This window comes from Triticum dicoccoides, chromosome 5A (genome assembly GCF_002162155.2).
Source record: "Triticum dicoccoides isolate Atlit2015 ecotype Zavitan chromosome 5A, WEW_v2.0, whole genome shotgun sequence".
In the NCBI taxonomy this organism is placed as follows: domain Eukaryota; kingdom Viridiplantae; phylum Streptophyta; class Magnoliopsida; order Poales; family Poaceae; genus Triticum; species Triticum dicoccoides.
In genome coordinates this window covers 573441615-573464634 of record NC_041388.1, presented here as the reverse complement: position 1 = coordinate 573464634, position 23020 = coordinate 573441615, and positions in this window count along the sequence as shown.

The window sequence follows — 23020 nt, the reverse complement described above, 5'->3', positions numbered from 1 at the left end:
GCAAGCTTGGCGATACGAATATGTAGATCTCCTACCATTGTAACCGACTTTGTGTAACCCTAACCCTCTCCGGTGTCTATATAAACCGGAGGGTTTTAGTCTGTAGGACAACATACAGAACAACAATCATACCATAGGCTAGCTTCTAGGGTTTAGCCTCTCCGATCTCGTGGTAGATCTACTCTTGTACTACCCATATCATCAATATTAATCAAGCAGGACGTAGGGTTTTACCTCCATCAAGAGGGCCCGAACCTGGGTAAAACATCGCGTCCCCTGCCTCCTATTACCATCCGCCTAGACGCACAGTTCGGGACCCCCTACCCGAGATCCACCGGTTTTGACACCGACAGAGGTGTTTACATAAGCAGGAAAATATTACTGCTTAGATCATATAGACCTCAAGAACGGTTAAACAAAACAATGAAAAGGAAAAGGTGTTTATCAGATTAAACAGAACAATGGAAAGGAAAATGTATTTAAACACATAATTTAGGGGTATATCCTTCCCAAGGACAAGTAGAGGATGATATCCATGACAGGATATAATTGTAGAAAACCCTTTTAGGTAAGGGGAGATAAATTTCATGACATTACCCATAAACGGTGTTTGGATAATTGAGCAGGAAACATTTAGCATTGGGCTTTGTTGAAAATCGGAGTACCACAAACATGCGGCAAGATAGCATCGACATGGTCTTCAAGCAAGGTCAGACTTTGGATACACAAAGGATCCATCAGGAAAAACTTATTAAAAAGTCGTTCAATTTCCTCATGGAAGAATGGTTAACCTTGTTAAAAAGGAAACTATAACACCAGGTCCTCCGGTCAGGTGTGCTAGGCATGACATCACATTACCGAGTCATAAGAGGACCAATGTTATAACTCTTGAAAGTATGTTCCAACCATCATATCCGACCGAGATTCAGACCTGATTGGTGTCAGGATACCTCAGACTCAGGATGCATGAGAAGAAAAGGTGCAACGCCAATTGATGAGATGACATTGTAAGATCCTCAGGAAATAAAGTATGGAAGTGAGTCCCGAAACAAGAGTTCATCATTAAATCAAGGGGAGGGTGAAGAGGTGGCTGATGGACTCAGCGACAATTCATTGAGATTTCCAAAAAGATGGATTTCCGTAATCATGCAGAAGAGGAGATAACATTTGTCAGATCTGATGATATAATGATGTATGCTCGATGGAAACATACACAATTAAACATTGGTTGAAAAGTGCACCCAAAATATGGGCTTATGTAGCATGATCAATGTTAGAATGGTGATTCAATAGCCAAAAGACTTAGAATGAAGCTACTGAACATTCACTCGAAAGCAATAGGGTTGCTAAAAGTTTTGAATTTACACATCATAGTTCAATTGTCGGTATTCCGGTTAGAAACAACATGAGAAGTATCACTATACCAAGAATTCTTAATAGGTGAAGCAATCCTCACAACATTCTTGACATAAAAGACAGTAATACTTCAAGGTAGAACATAATACAGGTTGGATGGCAAGTTGCATCCATAACATGAACAAGTTTGTGATGAAAGGAAGGTAAGGATGTTTTCGATGGTAACTCAAATTACCAAGGGATGAGGATGACACTTATCATCATGAATTCGATTGATATCCTGGAAGGAGTCAAAATGTTGATGATTATCATGACAAATTTTGTCAAGAGGCTCCACGAAGAAGCAATCGAACAGTGACTGCATCAAAAAAAAGGACTGATGCAATGAAAGATTGGAATCGAGCTTGCTGTTCGAGGCGTAATGATATGGCGAGGAAGATCGACGTAAGCTTAGCTCGTCGTCGAAAATTGTGCTCTGGGAAGAAGGACTAGGTAGCACATTTAAAATTTAGCACGACAATGATATAGCCGATCAGGCTAGGAATGACTTGAAGGATTATTAAACTCATAAGCAACAAAAATTACTTAGAGTTATTGAATCGGAGTGCGAAATCGATTCACTTATCGATGTTCTCGGTTGACAAACAACCCAGAACCCATGAAGTGACAATGACAGGGAAAGGTAGTACTTCATCAAAAGTTCATAAGATGTAGTGCAATGGCATGATATCCTTGAGATACCAGGGATAATACTCAAAGGTAGATCATAATAGTGGTTGGGCATGCGAATTGATCTGTAGAAGACAAGTGCTTTAACTTGTCCGAGAAATGGGATCAAAGAAGAACAATCATGGTCGGAACCACGGTTGCAAAGGATCAATTCACAGATAGCAGATGATATTTATCAAGGAAATAGTTATTATTACAAGAAGCTCCCATGATAGGATCTACATCATGTCCATGGGCATGAACACAAAGTTCAAGGTCGACTCCCACTTCTCTAATGCATAACCTTTCACTCACTTCTCGCATTCAACGAAGTTGTAGTGTTGAAATTTTATCTGACATAACACTAGTAGAATATGACCCATAGTAGTTTCCGGGTTCACACAGATTAGAAAAAAGCATAGGTTCAACCCATCAGGGCCTCTTAGGAACATATACCAAAAACTTCAGGAGTAAATAACACAAGCTCGAAAGTAGAGCATGTTCGACAAAGCAGAGGATACAATTTACCAAAGGCATTATATATCCAAGAAAAGACTCATAAAGTTATTGAATGTGAAGGACATTGTCGGATAAAATCCAATAAAGGATCTGGTGGTCCACAAGGGATCTGATGTGAGCATCGGTACTCAACCAGAAGAAGAAAGAATGCAAGGAGGTCATATTATAGAAACAACTGACTAACTCAAAGCTCAAATGCAAAGGAATTATGAATTCCTAGACAAGGGTTCAGAAGCAAAGCTCTGATTAGGGAAGGATAAGTAGAATAGCCTTAGGGGTACAATCGATGGCAATTTGATTGGTCGAGATCCATCTCATGTTTAAGATGACGTCTGAGCCGGAAGGATAATTTATAAGGGCCAACTAATGATTGCGTGCATTCACAGACAATAATTCATTAGGCTCAAAATGGCAATGACAAGGGATGTCAACGAAGACTACTAGACATATGGAATTAACCATAATGCAAGCAGGCAAGAATTTCAAGAGTAATAGTCTGCTGAGGATTTTCGAAAGACCGAGTAGCATTCAAAGAATTTTGTGAAACACATGATCAACTGGGGATGAATGAATCCTCGATAAGTGTGAGGGATTATCCGTAGGGGTATTTCTGCCGCAAGGAGTTGCAAAGCGGTGGGCACAAAGGATTCTCGAATTATCGAAGAAAATTTTAGGGTATCAAGTAATAACAGGGGCAACTGGGAACAAAGGTAAGAACGACAAGTGTAAGCAGTTATCCATAAGGATTTTTCGGTGGTCGGGAATAGCAAAAGTGGTGGGCACAAGGTCTCTAGAGAATAACGGAGAGTCTCTTCAAAATCTTCTGGTGAAGTAGGCCATCATCTGGAATGAAGGGGCTCTCCGGGAGAAAGTATTTACGAGAACCTAGAGTTAGAGTTAGCAAAATCATTTAACCCGAATAGAAGAGATATCAGAGTCCCAGAGTATAGACGAGGAATAAAAGATCCCAATACCACCCAATGGCGACGTGGGCCCATCGGCCGCACAGCCAAGTTAGTAAAATAATTTTCATCGACTAGACTCAACTTCGGCCAAGGAGTGTGGAAGGGGGATTCCTACAGGCAGTCGGCTCTGATACCAACTTGTGACGCCCTCGATTTGACCGTACACTAACCATACACACAAATGTGTACGATCAAGATCAAGGACTCACAGGAAGATATCACAACACAACTCTAGACACAAATTAAAAATAATACAAGCTTTATATTACAAGCCAGGGGCCTCGAGGGTTCGAATACATAGCTCAAATACACAAGAGTCAGCGGAAGCAACAATATTTGAGTACAGACATAAGTTAAACAAGTTTGCCTTAAGAAGGCTAGCACAAAAGTAGCAACGATCGAAAAGGCGAGGCCTCCTGCCTGGGACATCCTAGCTACTCCTCGAAGCCAAACTCCATGTAGAAACATCCTCGGGATCCTCTGGCTCCTGGACTCCATCATATGATCACAATAACCGGGAAAGGGGGAAAATAAGTAGCAAAGAAACCGTGAGTACTCATCCAAAGTACTCGCAAGCAAGGATCTACACTACATATGCATTGGTATCAATGAAATGGGTAGTATCTGTGGACTGAACTACAGAATGCCAGAATAAAAGGGGGATAGCTAGTCCTATCGAAGACTACGCTTCTGGCAGCCTCCATCTTGAAGTAGTAGAAGAGAGTAGATGGTAAGTTGACCAAGTATCATCGCATAGTATAATCCTACCCGATGATCCTCTCCCCGTCGCCCTGTTAGAAAGCGATCACCGGGTTATATCTGGCACTTGGAAGGGTATGTTTTATTAAGTATCCGGTTCTAGTTGTCATAAGGTCAAGGTACAACTCCGGGTCGTCCTTTTACCGAGGGACACGGCTATTCGAATAGATAAACTTCCTGCAGGGGTGCACCACATTTCCAAACACGCTCAATCCCCTTTGTCCGGACACACTTTCTTGGGTCATGCCCGGCCTCGAAAGATCAACACGTCGCAGCCCTACCTAAGCACAACAGAGAGGTCAGCATGCCGATCTAAATCCTATGGCGCAGTGGTCTAGGCCCATCGCCCATTGCACACCTGCATGTTGCGAGGGCGGCCGGAAACAGACCTAGCCTCCCTAATACAAGAGCAGGCGTTCCAGTCCAATCCGGCGCGTGCTGCTCAGTCGCTGACGTCACGAAGGCTTCGGCTGATACCACGATGTCGAGTGCCCATAACTGTTCCCGCGTAGTTGGTTAGTGCATATAGGCCAATGGCCAGACTCAGATCAAATACCCAGATCTCGTTAAGCGTGTTAATTGAATTAACCACAGACACCGACCAGAGCCAGGCCCACCTCTCTCCTAGGTGGTCTCACCTACCTTGTCGCTCTGCCACAAAGATTCACTCCGAGGGCCGTCAGGACAAACGTCCTTTCGGACCCAATCCGTGAATCACTCGCGGGTACTCTACGAGTCGACCCGACTTTAGTCACCACAAGTATCATATAATATATATAAAAGTATATACCCGTGATCACCCCCCGAGTGATCACGACCCGATAGTATAGCATGGCAGACGGACAAGGATGTAGGGCCACTGATGGAATACTAGCATCCTACACTAAGCATTTAGGATTGCGGGTAAGGTAACAACAGACAACAGTAGTAGCAAGGACAAGTTATGCATCAGAATAGGATTAACGGAAAGCAGTAACATAGTACACTACTCTAATGCAAGCAGTAGAGAGAAGAATAGGCGATATCTGGTGATCAGGGGGGGCTTGCCTGATTGCTCTGGCAAGTAGGGGTCGTCAACAACATACACTACAAGAAATATGTCAACTAGTGACCTTCTCTCAGTGACCCCGGCAGAATTGGTCCTAAATCCACGGCCATTTCGCTTGGAAGGGCTCAAACCCTGAAATTGCCTTACACCAAATGGTCATAAAGCAGACATGAGTGGTCAACGGCCTTATTTCTACCTGATTATGACCAATATAAATGGTCATGAGGTTGTGAACGTGGATGCATTGGTACTTAAGGTGTCGCTCAAGGTGGGCTTGGGCCTCGGTGGAACGAGGCCACCTTCTTTTTTAAAAAACGGTGTGCCATGTAGGCCTCGGCCCATCCAGGAAGAATTATGGGATGCCCTCATATTACTCAAAAAGAACATATATTCAGCCCAACGAAAATGAAAAAATAACAAGTTTTTCATTAGAATAGGAAAATAATGAACTCCTTTATGAATCTTGCTATATGGTTTAGCAATTACAAAACTAAACATGTAATTCAAAAAATGTTAATGTTAATACGTATTTAAAAAAAATGTAATCACGTGTTTAAAAAACTAAATGTGTGCATTTGAAAAGTTTCATGCATATAAAAAATGATAATCATAAATAATATTAGATATGTATAAAAATAGTTTCATGTGTATGCAAAAATAATTATCAGTACGTATATATGAAAATTTTACAATATATATATGGAACAGTAGATAACAAAATAAGATTTTCTAAAAATGTTAATCATGTATTTAAATTTTTCTAACCAATATCAACAATGTTTTAAATGTATACAAAAATGTACAATGTGTAAAAACAAATATAGACATCAAAACCTATGTATGAAAAGATATCTTTTATTGGGAATACATGAAAATAGGTTAATCATGTATTTGAAAAAAGTTAAACATATACAAACAATATGTACAGTGTGTCTTAAAAAATGTAGACATGTGTTCAAAATATTAGACATCAAAATATTTATTAAAAATGTTTAGGATGTAACTAAAAACCGTTTAATATCTATAAAAAATGTTTCTAGTGTACACAAATTTGTTCACAAAATGTGGTCTAATATTCTTGAAAAATGGAGAAATTTTTTTACAACAAATATTTGTTAGGTTCTTCACAAAAAAAACTCATTTTGGGAACTCAAAAAATGGAAAATGAATATGCGGAAATTTGTTTTTTTAACGAGAGGTGGATCAAAAACTTTTTACATGCAACCATTTGGTCAATTGTGCATTAAATATAGCCTAGTATTTTAGAAATTTGATTTGGTCCAATTTTGTAACAATTATTTGGCAGGTTCTTCACAAAAAACTCATTTTGAACGCTCGAAAAATGGAAAATAATTTTTTCGTCCAAAGAAAGTGAAAACTTCCTTAGGCAACATTGTTTTACATTCCAATATGCACCCTTGTGCACAATATAAGATCATCTGAACAAACTATTTCATGAATGTGGCCATAATATTGATCATTTGTCTTGAAAGCCATTGATCTCCACACATGATAGCTTGTTTCTGAGAACATTTTTTTAAATATTTGTCATATTACAAGTTTATTATTTTTCCTGATAACTTGTCCACATATAATGACACGTCCAATTTTTTGCTTTTTTTTTAATTTTTCATGCCCTTTTAAAAATGCGGTCAAAATGGCGCACATGACTGTTTCTAGCTAGTGGGTGAATCTTGGAAAGCTTTTGGTGTTTCTCTGATTAAATAGATACTTTTATACGTAAAAATGATTTTTGGGAAAAATAAGTAGCAATCTATAAGGCAGCTACAGTTCAAATTTGACCCATTTCCTACTAAATTGGCAGAAATTTATCTTTTTCACGAGAGGTAGATTAAAACTTTTGACACCGAACCATTTTATCAGTTGTGCATTAAATATGGCCTAATATTTTAGAAAATTGATTTGGTCCAATTTCGCAACAACTATATGGTAGATCCTTCACAAAAAAACTCATTTTGGGCATTAAAAAATGGAAAATGAATTTTTCGTCCAAAGAAAAAGAGAACTCTCTTAGGCAACATTGTTTGCCACTCCAATATGCACCTTTGTGCACAATATGAGATCATTTGAACAAACTATGCCATAAATGTGGCCATAAGATTGATCATTTGTCTTGAAAGCCATGAATCTTCACACATGATAACTCATTTCTGAGAACAATTTTTTAAAAGGTTTGTCGTATTACAAGTTTATTATTTTTTCTGGTAACTTGGTCACGTATAATGACACAATGCGGAGGTTTCCCAATTTTTTGAATTTTTTTGAATTTTTTATACCCGTTTCAAAATGCGGTCAAAACGACGGGCATGACCGTTCCTAGCTAGTGGTTGAATCTTGGAAAATTTGGTGTTTCTCTGATTAAATAGATACTTATGTACCTAGAAATGATTTTTGGGAAAAATAAAGAGCAAACTATAAGGTAGCTGCAGTTCAAATTTGACCCGCTTCTAGCTGGATTGGCGGAAATTTGTCTTTTTCACCAAAGGTGGGTCGAAACTTTTGACACCCAGCCATTCGGTCAATTGTGCATTAAACATGGCCTAATATTTTATAAAATGGATTTGGTCCAATTTTGTGACAAATATATGGTAGGTCCTTTACAAAAAAACTCATTTTGGGTACTAAAAAATGAAAATGAATTTTTGGTCCAAAGAAAATGAAAACTTCCTTAGGCAACATTGTTTGCCATTCCAAGATGCACCCTTGTGCACAATATGAGATCATTTGGAAAAACTATGGCATGAATGTGCCCATAAGATTGATCATTTGACTTGAAAGTCATAGATCTCCACACATGATAGCTCATTTCTAAGAACACTTTTTAAAAATAACTGCAGTATTACAAGTTTATTATTTTTCATGGTAACTTGGCCACATATAACGACACAATGCGAAGGTTTCCCAATTTTTTGATTTTTTCTTGAATTTTCCATGGACGTTTCAAAATGCGGTCAAAACGACGGGCATGTCCGTTCCTAGCTAGTTGTTGAATCTTGGAGAACTTTTGGTGTTTCTATGATTAAATAGATACTTTTGTACCTAAAAAATGATTTTTGGGAAAAATAAATAGCAAACTATGAGGCAGCTGCAGTTCAAATTTGACCCGCTTCCTATTGAATTGGCAAAAATTTGTTTTTTTCACGAGAGGTGGATAAAATCTTTTGACACCCAACCATTTGGTAAATTGTGCATTAAATATGGCCTAGTATTTTAGAAAATTGATTTGGTCCAATTTTGCAATAATTATTTGGTAGGATCTTCACAAAAAAGTTCATTTTGGGCGCTCGAAAAATGGTAAATGATTTTTTCGTCCAAAGAAAATAAAAACTTCCTTAGGAAACATTGTTTGCCATTCCAATATGCACCCTCTTGCACAATATGAGATCATTTGAATAAACTATGTCATGAATGTGACCATAAGATTGATCATTTGGCTTGAAAGACATTGGTCTCCAGAGAGGATAGCTCGTTTCTGAGAACAATTTTTTAAAATAATTGTCGTATTACATGTTTATTATTTTTCCTGGGAACTTGGCCACATATAATAACACAATGCGAAGGTTTTTCAATTTTTTTTTGAATTTTTCATACCCGCTTTAAAGTGCGGTCAAAATTGTGGGCAGGACCGTTCCTAGCTAGTGGTTGAATTTTGAAAAACTTTTGGTGCATCTCTGATGAAATATATACTTGTGCACCTTAAAATGATTTTTGTAAAAAATAACGAGTAAGATATGAAGTAGGTATAGTTCAAATTTGACCCGGTTCCAACTAATTGTGAAGAAACCCATTTAAATGGCCAAAAATAGATAGAAAGATGCGAAATGCATTAAAGTTGATGATCATCCCGAAAATGTGGTATAATTTGAGTGAAAATTTTAGTGGTGCCATTTTGGAAAATATTATTGGTACTTGCTTCACAGTTTCCTATGTTTTTAGCACTTAAAAACTATTTTAAATGAAAAAAATCATCGAACCAATCAGGACCTCTCCCCCGGATCACCCCAGCGAATGCAATCCGAGCCGTCCACAGCCTATGAATTCAACGTCTCTCCTTGCTTCCGCCGGATCACCTCACTCACCTCTCCTCCCTTCCTTCTGCCGCCTCCCATACTCTTCCTCTCTTCCCGATCCAGATCGGCCGCCTATCCCTCATCCAAACCCTAGCCTCCCATCACTGGCGGCGGCACCCTCTTTCCCTAGCGCTGCACTTGTCGCTGCACCTCCCACGTCTGATCCTGGCGAGGACATAGCAGCCGACGCCCTCGCGCGCGATGGCGGCGGTGTGGTCGGCTCCCTCGTGGAGCGGTGCGCGGCACTGGCAGCGGGGTTTGGCCAGTGACGCGGAGATCTACTGCAGCGCGATGCCGACGCGGTCCGCCACGATCTCCTGCAGCTTCCACATGCCCAGCGACGGCTACACGGTCACAGTGCCAAGGTCCACCATCTGCTCTCGATCCCAGCCCCCCTCCCCTCACCTCCATCGGATCGCTGCTCCCGTGAGCCTAATGCCGGTCGTCTTCCCCGCAGGACGGAGGTGCATCGGGACGGGGACTGCCACCGGGCGGTGCACGTGTGGATCTACTGCGAGAGCACCAGGGAGCTGTTGCTGCAGCGCCGCACCGACTACAAGGACTCGCGGACCGGCCAGTGGGACATCTCCAGCGCCGGCCACATCTCCGTCGGGCACTCCTCCCTCTCCTTCGCACGGTGAGTCAGCTCGCTGGCCTCGCGCTCCTGTTGCTTGCTGTAGCGGACTCGGATGACTGCTGCACGGGGAATCTTACTCCTGTCACAAATAGTCAACTTATGGGATGTGTGGTTGCACATCCGTTATGCTACTAATAATGGTGTGAGGGGTTGTCAGATCAAATATGTTCTCCGTTGTCACACATCGGGTTGCTGCTGGCCATCGGCCAACATCCGATCTGTTGTCTCTACTCCTTGCGTTATTTTAGTTATTTCAGTAGCACTGGAGCAACCTAGTCCCTGTAGGATTTGGTAGCAACGGGGCTGATTAGTTGGACTGTTGGTGTGGATTGTTTTGCCCTTTCTTGCATCTCAACAATTCTAATTACCTAAGACAAGGCTATGTACGTTGCTTGGAATTTCCCTGTACAATCCTGATGGGATTAGGAATATGATCATGTTTCCTGTAGAATTGGATTTCTCTGGCTGTTTTGTAAACTGAATTTGGTTCAGTTAAAAAACTGCACTACCTGACAGTTTTGGGCAGCGAGCTTCTAACTGAAAAACGAGTTTGTTATGCTCATAGTTTCAAGTTGGCCTCTACATATGAGTTGTAAAGCATGTTCTAAGGTTTCTGTAGAGTACTTATTTGCTTCTTTTGGATGTACGGTTTGAGAGCAGCCGTCTATTTAGTTTGCTGTCCAGAAAAATAGTACAGTTTGTAAAAGCCACCAATTCATGATAAGACTTGGTGAGGCTGATGCACATAGCTACTTTCAGTACCTTGTTAACAGTGTTGAGGACAAGCTAAATCCTGTATCAAGGTCCTGTTCTTGTAAACATTATGTAAAGCTAAAATTCTTCTGTGTCTTGCTTCCTGCATCTTTCTCATTTAATATAAACATTATGTAGAGCTCTGTTTCTTCTTCTTTTGCTTCCTGTATATATGTACGTGTCTAAAGACGAAGGTGGTTTCTTCAGAATTGATCGAGTCTAACAAAGTTGTTCTGAACATTTCTTGAAACAGGGCGAGGCCGGTGATGTCCGTGTGGTGATGTCCCTAGGGTGGCGCCGACGCTTGCCCTGGTCGCCGCGGTGGTGCTTCGGCGTCTTCTAGACCCTTTCTTGGATGTGGTGATGGTCACACCATAGCCATGGTGTGGCTGAGCCTCTGCTACGGCTACAACGTCCCTACGATGAGCTCCTCCCCATTCCTTCTTCTCTGATGTAGCTCCTGCATGGCCTTGGCCATGATTTGGGTTGGATGTGGGGCTCTACTAGTTGCTGCTAGATGCTGGAACCAAGCATCAACTCCTACTGGAGCTCTCTGGTGATAAATTCATGCGGTTCTAGGGTCTTTCAGTAGCTTCCCATGTGTACTTGCTTTATATATGTGCTCCTGTGATGCTCTGGTGATATGGGGTGGCTAATATCAAGATCATGGTGGTGTTGATGCTTATCTTGTGTGTCTCTGGTGGTGGTGGTGTTGACAGCAGTTACACACCTAGATTGTAACTAATATCCTTACTGCTAATTTACCTCAAGTTTATCTGAACATGGTTGAAATGAGTGCTGCAAATTTTGATGTCTAAAATCAATTTTTACCCCAAGTCCCTAAGTAATTATTTTCATTACATCACAGTTAGCTGAGAATATTGACTTGAATATTTTATGTATGCTCTGATGCATGTACACATACGGTTGAGCAAATACCGAGCTGCAGTGGAACAACCTGGAGTTAGAGAACTTCAAGGCCAAGATCAACGAGGTGACCGGCGTTATGGTGGCTGTGTACGGCGGCAACCACAAGTTCTTTGGTGAGCTGGCTCCATCTCCTACCCCTAGCTCCCTCTTTTCTGTTGGACTCATGCTCTGCACCTATACCAGCAGCTTGATTGGTTCTATATACACTAGCAGCAGTACCTCATGTACATGTAATTGGACGCCCAGGGTGTTGTTCTTGTAAATTCTTCCAAGTCTTGCTCTTTTGCTGGTGCTACTACACATGTTAGATTGTTAGTTGTACCTGTTTCCATCTCAAATTACTTATCTTCTTGAACATATGCCTGATGCTTGGTGCATGTAGGATGTGCTCCGTGTGGATATCTATGTATTTGTTAAGATTTTTGTAGCACATGCTATGGCCTAAAGATTGTTTATTTTATTTTAGTTCATACATGAGCACATTTTTTATTACTGTCAAGGGGTGAATTGAATTGATCGTTAATATGTGGCTGGATGTGATGTTTTGTAGGTTGAAGGCGGTAAGGTGTTGGAGGCATGCCTGTACTTGTTGAGCGTTTTATTTGTAGAGTGCTACATTGTGATTGGTGTAATATTGTATGGTTATATTGTGATTGGTGGAATGTAATAAACCTGATTGGTATATCGGTGATTTGGTGGTTATTTGAATATATTTTAAATGTGTTCCCTGATTGGTATATCGTTGAGTTACAAGTTGTGAAAAATTAAAACCTGGTGTTTGGGACCTAGTGCCTAGAAGAATCTGACAATGTGCACCCAGTTGATTACAATAATCTGAAAATTGAATGTAACAAAAACAAATAAAACCTGTAAACCAAAATTATATAGAATTTGAAAAGGCTACATCTCAGAAAGCAAAAAAGGCCGAATCAATCGCCCAAGCCCATGTAGCTAGCGAAAATTAACAGGAAAAATAAATATTAGAAAGGCTGAATTGTTGGGCTCGGCCCATGTAAAACACCGAATTGGACCGGGCTGATTTTTATCCACGTCAGCTTGCCATGTTGGATCCTACGTGGCCTGGGGAGGTTGCTAGTGACCAAAAATTTGGTCGTGGAACCAACGACCTTTTACATATCACAAAGAAGGTCACTAATTTTGGTTTACGACCGCCAGCTTTTGACCTTCTGTTTTTGGTCACAAAAAGGTTGCAAATGAAAAACAGTGACCTTTCAATGACCAATAGTGATGGTCGCAAGTTGACATATTTCTTGTAATGGTAGTCGGTCGGGGCACCAGCAGCGGCATCAGTCTCGTAGTCTATCAAAGAGAAGAGAGGGAAGAAACAATGAATACAATGAAAACAGATGCATATCGATGCATGACATGACAAGTAACGGTGTTAGCACTACTAGGGAAACCTTATACACAGAATCTTAGCATCAGCGCGATCTAAAAATAGACGCTACTGCTAATTAGCAATAGCGAGCTTCAGAAAACCGCGCTACTAATAGCACGGTAGCAGTAGCGGTCTAGGTGAAACAAGCGCTACTACTATAATTGCCACATCGTTGCCCCCAGGCTAGATATAGTAGTAGCGCCCTTCCGAGGACGCGCTACTGCTAAAGTACTTAGTAGCAACATTTTTCTTCAAAACACGCAACTGCTAAGTATTGCACCTAATTAAGTTTAGTCCCATACTACTAAGCGAACAAGGTGTTTACCACCTTAAATATGTTACTTCTCAAACTATCTCGAGCACTTGGTCTTCACTGAACTATATTTGTAGGACTTGTGGCTACAATATGAATCTTCACCTGTGCCTATACAGGTACTGTGAGGATTCATGTTGACTATTTAGATTCTACACAAAAAGATCAATGATGACCAATGTATATATTTGAAGTTTTTACATGCTTAGACTTAGCAGTAGTGAGTTTTCAGGGCAAAGCGCTACTGATATTATAAAACAGAAAGGAATAGCAGCAGCGCGTTTTGCCGGAACATGCTATAGCTAACTTAGATATAGCGCGTTCCGACAAAACGCCCTGCTGCTAGTTTGACTTAACCCCCGGCCGCACGGGCTTAAAATTTCGCTAAGTCCTCCCCCTCCACTTCCCCCTCTCCCCCAACTGCCCCATCTCCGCCGTCGCCCTGCCGCTCTCGACCTCACCGCCCTCAACCTCACCACCGCCGCCGCCCGCCGCACACCCTCGACGCCGCCCCCGACCTCAACGCCGCCCTCGACCCCGACATCGACGCCGCCCTCCGCCACGTGCCCGAGCCCCGACCCCGTCGTCGACGCCGCCTACCAGGCCCTCACCGCAGTCACCATAAGGCTCTGCCTCTCCTATCCCCTACCTTTCTCTCTCTCTTCTAGGGCAATTCATATATGTGTTGATGTTGTGTTGATGTTCATATGAACCCTAGATTTGTTTAGGGTAGTAGGCATTTTTAGCATTTAGAAAAATGATTAGCAATTTTTTTGGAAATTATCTAGGGCAAATTTTTATGAAAATGCCTAAACAGTAATTTCATTCAAAAAACAAAAAAACGGAATTGTTTTTCTTTCAAAAACTTGGTTAAACTAATTGTTGCTATGTAAACAAAAAACAAGATTGTTGGCATATGATATATGTCATTGATGTTCATTTGCATATTCCATTATTGAAGTGGTTCGATTGTGCCCAAGTGGCTTTGTTGTTTCCAGGAAATGAAGTCGAGTGGCCTATGTTTTGCCAGAATATTGATTCATTTCCGTTCCGGCAAATTTCGGGTTCTCGATTTGTCCACTTTTTAATAAAAGTCATCCGAAATTTCCGTGAATTTCGGCATGACTTGTGCTACAAACTAGGACATATCGAGTGCCCGGGATTTGTGACACCGGGAAGGAGTCAACATTCCTGCAAAGCATAGGCCTTTTTTATGTCATTATTCATTTTATTAGGTATAGAATTAATTGACTAGATTTAATCGTAAGAACTAGTTGAATTAATAGAACTAGTTGAACATGTCACATTTGTTGTTATTTTTTTAGTTAAAGCAATTTTTCCCGCATCGACGTCGACAATGCATATCCCGCATCCTCATCATCGAGTCGGCGGAGGACACCTGCGTCACCAGATGGGCCATGTCCGGGACCGGGCTCCGCCGGGGTGGTACTGGGAGGCGCTACCTACCGGGGGGCGCAGGTTGGTGAGGAGCCAGCCTGTCGTTGACCCGAACCTTCTTTGGTGGCGGTCGCATGGGCCAGCGATGGTCCAGAGGCTCGAGGACCCTGCGGAGGTGGTGCGTCACCGTGTCAGTGAGGAGGACGCGCACGTCTGTCGCTACTTTTTTGCGTTGGAGCAAAGGTTCTCCAATACCTGGCAGGTTCTCCAGGGATCTCACTGGAGCTATGATTCTGTGATGGTTCCTTCTCTTTGAGTGTCCACCGCCCGCGCCGATACCCGTCGTGCGCTAGGGTTTAGTTGTATTAGTGATGTTATATGTATGATACTATTCAGGATGTATTAGTGATAATATTCGACGATGTACAGACACATGAGATGATTTACTTTTGCTTATTGAATGCATGCTAATTTGAATACTTATTTATTTTACGATTTGGTTTTGCTTATATGATGCTCATGTCAATATGAGTCCTATAAGATATTTTGAGTATCCTGGGAAATTAATGTAGTTGTCTTCGATCGATTTTCAATTAATGTTTCAACTATGAACATAGGAAATGTCTGACAACGAAAATGATTTTGGTATTTGCAAATACTGCGAAGACGAGCGCAGCCTTTGCGACGGAACCTTCCTAGATGATGATAGGCGCTTCAGCATCAAGCTGGACGTGAACTTCAAAGTGGATACAGTAAGTCACAACGATAAGTCTTTTTCATAATTAAGCATGACATCTGCTTCATTTGCCTCAACTTATAATTTAATTTTTTTACTATTCTACTACCGTATCCCCTGCCATGCAAGAGTTTTTGTCTTAGATAAGATAGGTTTCAGTCGTACTATGGAGGTAAAGAAATTTTACTTGAAGACCGAGCATGGTTGTATTTTCCGCACAAAATTATACAACGCATACGACTACACCTATTTTGGATGCAAAACTTGGCGAGCACTATGAAAGACTTATGCATTTGAGCCTGATATGGTTATCACCTTTGATATTCGTCTGGAATATGATATTGAAGGTAATATCGACATCTGGGTCGATGTGCAGACGCCTCCAGTTGTACCATTATGTGAGTTTCTCAACCATATTTATGTATTTGATATTATTTATTCAAAAATAGTTGACAACTAATTTATATTGTCAGCTTATTTCCGTTCAAGCAAACATGTCCAACGCTTGGTAGACAGGACCTACTACTGTCCCGGAGCTGAACTAGACTGCGAGGAGCTAAGTCATTATGTTTCATGTCTTGAGGATCTTGATACTGTCAAGTCAAATTTTCTTCGTGCACTTAGAAATGTTAGTACTCAAAACGTGTGACCAATAGTGTTCATAATGAACAACGGTCACATCTATTTAGGAAAGATGGTAAGATTTTTACTATTTGTCCTCAGTGCATCTTTTGCATACATTATTTTTTAAGCTAAACTTCATTGCTAAGTATGTTACTATACGATTTTCTTCAATAGGGGCTCCCGATGAATGTTGTGCCTCATGGGATCGAGACTAAAGGTACCATGAGTATTGTTAGCTTAAGCCCAAGATATCCTACAATGCACTTTAGTGCATTCAGGATTTCTAATAGCGAGCAATGCTTAATAGTGAAAGACTGGACCAAATTTGTGATGGAGGAGCGCAGAGAAGTACTAGGGGGTAGCAATCAGAAGCGCAGCGCACGATTAGGAGACAGGTTCATCTGCATGCTCCAACTGGATGAAGGAGGAGAGCTACACATGTTTTATGTTATTTTACCTGAGAGAGAGCAGCAGGAGTGATTGGCTAGCTAGAAACGAGTTTGATGATGATGATGTGCTACACTATGACTATGATGATTAAATAGCTAGTGTTGGTGGTAATGACTATGATGATTATTATTAGCTAGTGTTGGTAGTGATTAGATAGCTACCGCATCTAGTGTTGGTGGTGATTAGCTAGCTAGAATGAGTTTGATCGGATGATAATGTGCTACATTATTACTATGGTGATTAAATAAATACTGTTGGTGGTAATGACTATGATAATGATTAAATAGCTTGTGCTGGTGGATTAGATTTAAGTGGAGGCAACATGGCGTGCACATCGAAAGTACTACTAGTCCAAACTAGATCAAGTTTGGATTAGTAGTATACTTTTGACATGCACCACATATTGCCTCTACTTGAACCTAATCCACCTTCAATTGACACACTGTAATGGACATAATGATATAAACCTCATAATTGGTATTGTACCAAAACTTGTATAACGGCGTACAAATACACTAAAAATAAAAAAAATAAAAAAGAATACTAGTAGCGATGGATATTAAACACGCTGCAACTAGCTAGATTAGCAGCAGCGCAGGAGAGAACAAGCGTTGCCGCTATGTGTCTTAGCAGTAGCGCGTGTTGCACGCGCTACTGCTAAGTAATAGCTGTAGCGCCTTATTAGTAGCGTGGCGGCCCGCGCTACTAGTGGGCATTAAACCCGCGCTACTACTAGGGTTTTCCCTAGTAGTGTAGGTATGCCCTAACGCAGTACGAAGTGATACCGGCGAAGGGGGAAAACATCCGGGAAAGTATCCCCGGTGTTTTGTATTTTCGGACCGATGAACCGAAGGGGGAAAGTTGCATGTTTACTATGCTAGGTATGTGTGGCGGACGAACGGGTTGCGTAACCGGATTCGTCTCGTTGTTCTGAGCAACTTTCATGTACAAAGTTTTTCCATCCGAGCTACGGTTTATTTTATATTAATTTTAAAAGATTTAAATCATTTTTAGGATTTATTTAATTATTTTAATTCAACATTATCCAGAATAGTACTTGCTGATGTCAGTATGATGTCAGCATGACATCAGTGGTCAAACAGTCAGTTGACTAAGTCAAACTGACATGTGGGTCCCACTGTCATTGTCTAACTAACTAACTAACTGTTTAATTAGATTAGTTAGTATGTTAATTAGGTTTAATAGTTAATTAATAGAATTAATTAAGTTAATTAAGTTCATTAATTAATTAATTATTGTTATTGTTATTATTATTATTTTTATATCTTATCTTTTTTTATATAAAACGTTCTGGGGCGGGGCCCGCTTGCCATAGGCCCATAGGGCCTTAGTGGGGCACCAGGCGTGTGGTTGCGGGCGTCGGGGTGTGCTAGCGCCCGACCCGGGCGGGGGCCGAATGGGCGTCGCTGGGCGCCGTCAAGGAGCCGCGACAGTAGGCGAGGGGCGGCGCCGGTGCGGTGGAGCCGAGGCGGGAGGCGGTTGCGGTGCGGTCGGAAGCGGCGCCGGTGGGGGGAGGGTAGGGAGCAGCGGGTGGCGCAGCCATAGGTGGGCTCGGGCGGGAGCAGACAGAGGCGCGGGCGCCGGCGGGCGCGCGCCTGGGCACGACGGGGAATGGCGCGAGTGCGCGCGAGGGAGCAACGGGGAATGGGGCGAGTGTGCGCGAGGGAGCAACGGGGCGTGGCGGTGCGGTGAGCAGAGGAGGCGCGCAGTGACATGTGAGAAGGGGTGTGCGCTCGCGGGGCCGGCGAGGACGGCGAGCGCAGGGTTTCAGGTGCGGTGCGTAGTGACGACAGCAGCGGCAGTAGCAGGTAGTGGGCGCGGCGAGGAGCGCAACAGGGCAGTGGCGAGCGGAGGCGTGCGCGCGCGCGGCCAGCGGGCGGGGCGAGGGAAAGAGGAGGCCGAGGGCCTCACTGTGGTTCGTAGCGACGGGGCAACGGTGCGTGAGGAGGAGGACGGATACGGTGCGTCGCAGGGGAGGCAGTCCGACGAGGAGGGGCTGATGACGGGCGGCGGCGTCGAGTCAGCGATGAGGCGTGGCCGCGGCTCCCGGCGGGCGTCGCGCGAGGGAGAGGAGGGGAGAGCGATGGCAGGCGATAGCGATCCGGGGCGGTGGCATCAACTGGGGTGGAGGCGTGGTCGCCCCGATCCCGATCTGAATCGGAGGAGTGGGGGAGAGAGCGAGTGGGGGAAGTGCATGGTGATAATGGGTTAGGGTTTCCCTTGGTGGGGATATGGAGGGGGGTGGGTTGGCCAGGTGGGCCGACCTGGCCTGTGAGCTGGGCTGCCTGGTTTAGGGGGGGTTGTTTTTTCTTTTATTTTTGTTAGTTTTGTTTTTCTGTTTTTATTCTTTCCCTTTTTTATTTATTTTCTTTTTTGTTTTCTCACATTCCCTAAACATTTTAGTTTTGGAAAAATACATAGGTTACACCTAATTTAATAAACTTAATTATGTCACATTCCGAACATTTTTGTTTTGATATTTGAAAACTTTTATTATTTGTCAAAATTTCAAATTTGATTTTGTAACGCTTTGATCTAATGCTTGGTTAGCAACAGTAACAGAGGTGACGTGTCATCAGTAGCATAGGTTTACTGTAGCATAATTATTCGGGCGTCACATGATGGCTGAAGAATAAATGCGATGCATGCATGCTTTTGCATTGGTTGCATGTGAGAGAGTGTATTGAGAGGGGGATGAAAGGATTTGGCTGGTCGTAATGAAACGTATTATATACTAATATCATGCATATGATACTAGTGTATAATACTACATCCGTAGTACATAGTATCATATGTTAGTATTATAGATGATTTCATTTATTAGCATGCATGACACATAGTAGCATAACATTTAATATGATACGACATCATGATATGATACTCAACCCTCTTTTTCTTTATTTAATTCTATACCACCTTATCAAATTTGCCTAGTTCACATGCATGATACTACCTATGATATTTTCATTGCAACTAGCCTTAATAAACAAATTACTATATGTCTTAGTAAAAAAATATATCTCAGGGTCATTAAATCTTGACGAGGGAGTAGTAACCATAGACGATGATATCTATGCATGTTTGGCTGATCCATCCAACTTACGATAGTTAAGAGATGTGCTTTGTGACCTTTATCCATCTCTAAATTTCATCTTCTTTCAGAGAAAAGTAGAGCAATGGGATATTCTTTTGCTGGAGTGTACATCATCAGGTGCTGAAGAGGGAGCCTTTGCTTATAACGAACCGGCAACAAGGCTCTAAATCTGGCCAAGTCAACAACTACACGAAGAGGGCTTAATCCACATGCAGGAAAAGGTAAGGTAAGCACGTGGGCATATATAGTTTCACAAAATAAAGAGATATAGGTACATTATATCATATTTTTTTTGGAAAAGAAGGTTAAAACCCCTGCTCTCGGCATCAATCGATGTATTCGGCCACTTTATTAATTATTCAATAAAGTTCTGACATGAACAGACGTCAAGCCACCTGAAGCCACCACTCACACCTACAAACTCGATAATATGCAGTGCTCTCACTCTCCATATCTAAAACCGGTGTTGTCGTCGATCCAGCCATATAACATAGCGGAACCAACAGCCGGTGCAGCAGACCTAACATGTACACCATATGCACACACTTTAGAAGCCGCCATCATCATCGAACCGCTGACCCATCTTCAGAAGAGAGATCCGCATCATCCTTGCCAATCCGGCCATCCGCCAGACGCCACCATGGCGTCCAACGGCGCCACCGCCCTGCGTTGTTCATCCAGGCGTGAAGACTCTGGAAGATCTGTCATGCATAGCACCAGCGGAATAGACATGACACAGCCTAGCACTTGTCGGCCATGCATGGCATGACATCTCCACCGAAGCTCCGTGCAAGACGAAGCCGCTCCATTTCCTGCCTCTGTCTTCTAGCGCTACTCCACAAACGATGCTCCTATGAGAAAAACGACACCGCAATGCTGCCATTGTCCGATCTGAAAGAACAGATCTTAGGGCCGGGCTGCCATTGTACGTACATAATATAAGTTATAGTATATTGTGTGGTACTGGGAATGTATGGGCTACGATAACTTTCTTGAATTGTATAGATCAACATGAATGTCTCGCAAACTGGTGTGGTCGTCCTGTACGTGCTGAATTCCTGGCTTTACCCTCTGCATCGAACTTTCTCAGGTTGCCGTTGTGGCTCAATGCGAGAAATGATGGACGATCGTTATTGTGCAAATGCCTCATTCATAATCAAATCTGCTTTACCATGTGCTAGAGATTGTACCATTGTGGTTGACGCGTAATAGAAATATCACTAAGGTACAAAATCTCTAAAAGCTGTATCTAAACACATATTTAATGTGTGTATGCTATGGCATAATATACAATATGGTTTGATTGCCCAAAGAGATTTGTTTGCTAGTTTTTGGTGCATCAAAGGACATGGTACATAAGAGTTGCAATCAAGTTGTACCGCGATGTGAGTATTAAACGATCAGTCATCAAGACAATGACTAGAACACTACTTCATCTTCGGAGTGAAAACTCTTCTTCACACATTTATTGGTTGGGCTCAACAACGGCGAGCATGCATCATTAGCTTGTTCAAGGCATTGTCTATTTGTTGTCGTGCTGATCTTCATTGGTGGATCTCGGCAACAAGGATGAAAATACTTATCCAGGTCGTCTTAGGCCGAACGTGGAGACGGTGGCACGAGGACATTTATCCCTTCTTAAATGTGTTGCTCTGAAAGAACTAGACTTAGTCTTAGGTGTTAATTTTGTGTCTTGTAATGGTTCATGAGTGCGGGTACATTTGTTATATACTATGTTCAATAATTTATAAGTGCATCACAATGATGCAAAGGCCGTCGGTTTCAACCCCCTTTCCGAAAAAATAGGTCACATTATAGCTTGATTGCTCTTCTCGAGTCTTGTCCAATAGTAATAATTTCAAAATTTGTAGAGATCGATGTAGATTTTGATGTTAAAACTTAATATGGATACATGAACCGCTAATTGAAACATATAATAAAAAAATACATCTTCCTAGTTTCAACAAGAGACAAGTGTATATTTCTCCCATCAGACTTACTGGGTCGTGTCTGATTGGTACCTCATTTTTGGGGGTGAAATTTTCACCCTTAACTGCCAATACCGGGTATTTTTGGTCCATCAGTCAATTTTCCTTGGTCAAATTTGTGCTCGGGCCGAGGCAAGACTATTGTTCCAAGGATCACTGACATTATCGAAGAGCGAGAGGCATACCACACCGATGTTCTTTTACTGGCGCTGCCATATCCTTTGAACTTGTCAATGTAGACAAGAAGATACCAACGATCATAATCTGCTTAGCAAGTCGCCATCACAGAGAATAAATGATAGAGGACTTGTATAATGTCCTAGGCCAGGCTTGACATAATCAGGAAACACAAATCACACATGCTCCCTGATGTGGCCGAAGTTGGCTAACTTCGTAAGTTAGAACTGGAAATGGGGGACCTAGACACACCGCTTAATGGGGTATGGTGAAAACATAACCAAGCCTCTATATCCGGCAAGGCTTTCGCTCCATTATTCACCCACTTGGATGAAAGGGACGTATGGGTAAATATGAATGGGGCATGTGTATTTTTTTGGTACACGGGTGTGTGGAAATACGTTGTGTCTTCAGAGATTTATTTCAAATTTTTTGAACTGGTGTGGCGGTTCGTCTGGTTCCTTTAGCATTTTTGATTGGACGTGGGGTCGGCTGACATGGGTGTTCTTTTTATGTGGGCAGAAATCACATATTTGACCTGAGGTCCAAATCAAATCACAAACTGACCTTGTTCCGAAAAATTTTCATTCTGCTGACCCTATCGTGTGGCGCCCGACAGCTGGGCGCCACACACTACTATGCAGCACCTCTATCTTGGGCGTCGCACCTCGTGCCAGCGTGGCAGCCCTGGTTCAGTTGCGGCCCCACCGACAGCACTGCAGCGCCTCAGACTTAGGCGCCACACTTGTAATGTGCAGCGCCTAGCTCTTGGGTGCTGCACAGTGAGTTAAAGCGCATCGGCCCAGCCCGGCCAGGCAGTTCTTCCCCCTCTCCTCTCTCTGGACAGAGAGCAGCGGCGGCGCCCCCATCGAATCCCCCCCCCCCACATCCCTCTCAGATCTGAAGATTTGATCCGTGGATTCGATCTCCAATCCATCCTACTAGGTAAACTCCTCCGTTCCATTTCTTTTCCTCCGTAAATTTGTTGCCATTTTAGAGATTTGTCCAAGATTTGATGGAACCCTTGATTTGCTTGATTTAGGATGTGTAGTCA